The following is a 3,585-nucleotide window of genomic DNA, read 5'->3' as shown; positions in this document are numbered from 1 at the left end:
TGTACATGTGTGTGTAACCAATGAACGGGCGTAGGTTAGGTAAACGGGGATGATCGCAACAGTGGTTGGTTGCTATGAATGGTAGAGTGCAAATTTTGTGTCAGGACTATTAAAGGACGAGGTTGGTGGTGAATTAGCAACACAAACCATTTGGATCTCAAACAGTGAACACAACTCAAACAAAGCTGAGAACACTAAAAAATATAGCAAACAAATTTGACAATTACAAAAAATCAATAATTTGTCAATCAAAACGACACACAACAACTATCAATTTTTATAACTACACCCAAGGATTACTTTACAATAACAAACAACAAAATGCAAACCACTGAATCTGGATCTCCCGATATCATGGATCAAAAATACAACTCTGTCAGATTATCACCAGCTGCCTCAAGTAAGTATTCGCTGAACAAACGATTCGCAATCAACACAAAAAAAGGAATTACCAGCAAGGATGAAAATGGAACTACTTTGCCAAAGGATTACCCAAAGTTTTCTATTGATTCCTGCAATAAATTTCTTCGAATTTTATCATCTCTTTAATCATTGAACAAATTACTAATTACGAACTTTTCTCTTTCTTCTTTTTTAGGTCGCATCCTTTATCATGTGCCTTGCAAAGTTTGCCGTGACCACAGCTCCGGCAAACATTACGGCATCTATGCCTGCGATGGCTGTGCTGGCTTCTTCAAGCGTTCCATTCGTCGTTCCCGCCAATATGTCTGCAAATCCCAAAAACAAGGCCTCTGTGTGGTTGACAAAACGCACCGCAATCAGTGCCGTGCCTGTCGCTTGCGCAAATGCTTCGAAGTTGGCATGAACAAAGATGCCGTCCAACATGAACGTGGACCCCGCAACTCCACCTTGCGCCGCCACATGGCCATGTACAAGACGCCATGATGGGTGGTTCTGAAATGCCTAGATTCCCGCTGAAATCCTCATGAACACCGCCGCCTTGACCGGTTTCCCTGGCTTGCCCATGCCAATTCCCGGACATCATCAAATGCATCCCAGTTTGGCTGGTGCCTTCCCCCCTCCACCCTCCGTTTTGGATTTATCTGTACCCCGTGTACCCCAGCACCCCATGCATCAAGCCCACCCCACCTTCTTTGCACCCACTGCCGCCTACATGAATGCCTTGGCTGCCACCCGTGTCCTCCCACCAACACCACCACTAATGGCTGCTGAACACATCAAGGAAACCGCCGCCGAACACCTCTTCAAGAACATCAACTGGATTAAGAATGTGCCCTCGTTCGGTGAATTGCCTTTGCCCGATCAATTGCAATTGTTGGAACTTCACCCAGCTGTTGTTCGTCTATGAATCGGAAAATCCTAACCGTGATGTTACTGGCTTGGTGACCCGTGAAGTTCATGCCTTCCAAGATGTTCTCAACCAGTTGTGCCATCTCAATATCGACAGCCATGAATATGAACTCATTCGTGCCTTGACTTTGTTCCGTCGCCCCGGCTCTGATGATTTGGCCAACTCCTCATTGTCCACCACCAGCAATGGCAGTCCCAACTCCAGCATTTCGGCCGAATCTCGTGGTCTCATCGAAACAGCCAAAATCTCGGCCTTACATGACGAAAGCCGCAACGCTCTCATTGGCTACATTGCCCGCTTGCATCCCGGTCAGCCCATGCGTTTCCAAAGCATTATGAGTGTATTAGCCCAAATGCACAAGGTCTCATCCTTTGCCATCGAGGAATTGTTCTTCCGTAAAACTATTGGTGACATTACCATTGTTCGTTTGATTGGTGACATGTACAGTCAGCGTAAAATTTAAAACGTAACGCATAGTTTGCCGTCGGATAATGGACTTTTACCTCTACACCCATTGACATTGGGTTGATACACCAAATGCTCCTGATTAGAGCACAAAAAGTGCACACTTGAAGTGTTCACAACCGCTGCCTAGCCCCATGGGCCCTGAGGAGCAGAAATTGCCTCAGGCTGGCGGAGTGCTCATGGTCTGGAAACTGTGATAATTTAAAACTCAGCCTATCTCACACACCCACTCTTCTCATTCGAACTCCTTCTTTATCTGGGAATAGTTAAAGACATAATGGACAATACTCAAAGTTTTGATGTGGCCAATACGCAGCTGTAAGCACTTTAAAACAACAAAAAGGTTTTCACAAGTAACCCTACTACGCCTTAGTAGCCTTCAAATTTGAAAAAAAAAGTGTTAACAAAACATCATCCAAGTGATCTTAATCGTAGCATTAGTTTAGCAAAAGTTGCAAATTTTTGTTATTGTTAAAAAAGAGAAACAAACAAAACAAAAATCTTAAAATAAGTTATAAATTTATGTAAATATATTTTTTTACAAATTAAGTTAAATTAATTTTTATACATTAAAAAAAAGAAAATACATAAACAAGTTTTTAAAACATAAATACAATTTTGTTTATATTTTTATGGGGAATGATTGGAAAAATTTTTTTAAAATCCGTCGGAAAAATGTGGTTTGCAGATTTTTTAAGGATACACCAAAGAGAGCATGGTATAAAATATTTCATTGACACATTGAAATCGTTAGTATTTAAATACGGAACACGGTATGAACCAAACAAAACATGTAATCATATATATTCCAGGCGCCATCTGACATTTCCACTGTAATGTTTGATCTAGCATAAACGTACTCAGCACTGATGGCCGTACGATCATGTGTTGTATTGTTTATCGCGACTTGAAAATTCAATTTTCCAAATAACTGGACTTAACTCGGTGATCATATTCGTGTGAATATTTATTTCAACATTCGACGTGTATTATCACGGTAAGAGCGCACCGTTGTGTAGTGAAGAGATACCAAGGTTGTATAATGAATTCAATCGCTCGATAAAAGACTAATGCCGTCAATAAAACATACGTTGTGGCGCAAAATCTGATAATCCTATTTCCTTGGATATTTCTTCCATCAGCACACATGCGATATTGCATCATAGAAAGGTTTATTCACGTTGGAGCCGACACAATTTAACAATCGCTAAAAACCGATGTCGACTGGTTTGAAAAATTGCTGTGCTTTAAAAAAACGATACAGGGGGCCCAGAAAAAGCCGACCGTGTGTGTATTTGAGGAAATCCAAGGAACATTTTTCGTCGAAGAAGCACATCCTGGCAAATGAGGGCCTGTTTTAAAACTAGTCATGTGTCGACTGTTTTGTAGGACGGTCAATTCTGGTACACCAAAATTTGTTTGTCTACGGAGAAATTTAATAAACGTATACAAGCTCTCACACATCGGCTCAAACCAACGCCTATTTGACTGCCCAAAATATGGAATTGATTAATTATCCCCCTGAGTTATAATCCAGTGACTTGATATCAAGAAAACGATTTTTGAAGCGATCAAACGCCGCTATTATTGACCAATCTTCACCAAAATTTGCATATAGGCTAGGTTCTGGAAAAATTTGATAATGACTGGTTAGGTGATAAAAATCCTCATTTTTCTGTCTAGTCGATCTAGAGGCCACAATTAAGTGAATTTTAACATGATAAATTACAAAATGAAATACATTTACTTTGGAAAGACACGTGCCGATACAAAGTTATAGGTGAAGT

The 3,585-nt window shown here is 40.7% G+C and overlaps 1 pseudogene; it reads left to right on the top strand.

The window, feature by feature from the left end:
* Nucleotides 1-321: 321 nt before the first annotated feature.
* Nucleotides 322-1,826, top strand: LOC133331247 (protein tailless-like; annotated as a pseudogene).
* Nucleotides 1,827-3,585: the final 1,759 nt, after the last annotated feature.

This window comes from Musca vetustissima, unplaced genomic scaffold, assembly GCF_032173495.1.
Source record: "Musca vetustissima isolate MV318-11 ecotype Yass unplaced genomic scaffold, APGP_CSIRO_Mvet_v1 utg354717, whole genome shotgun sequence".
NCBI lineage: Eukaryota > Metazoa > Arthropoda > Insecta > Diptera > Muscidae > Musca > Musca vetustissima.
This window is presented reverse-complemented; position numbering and strand designations above follow the sequence as displayed.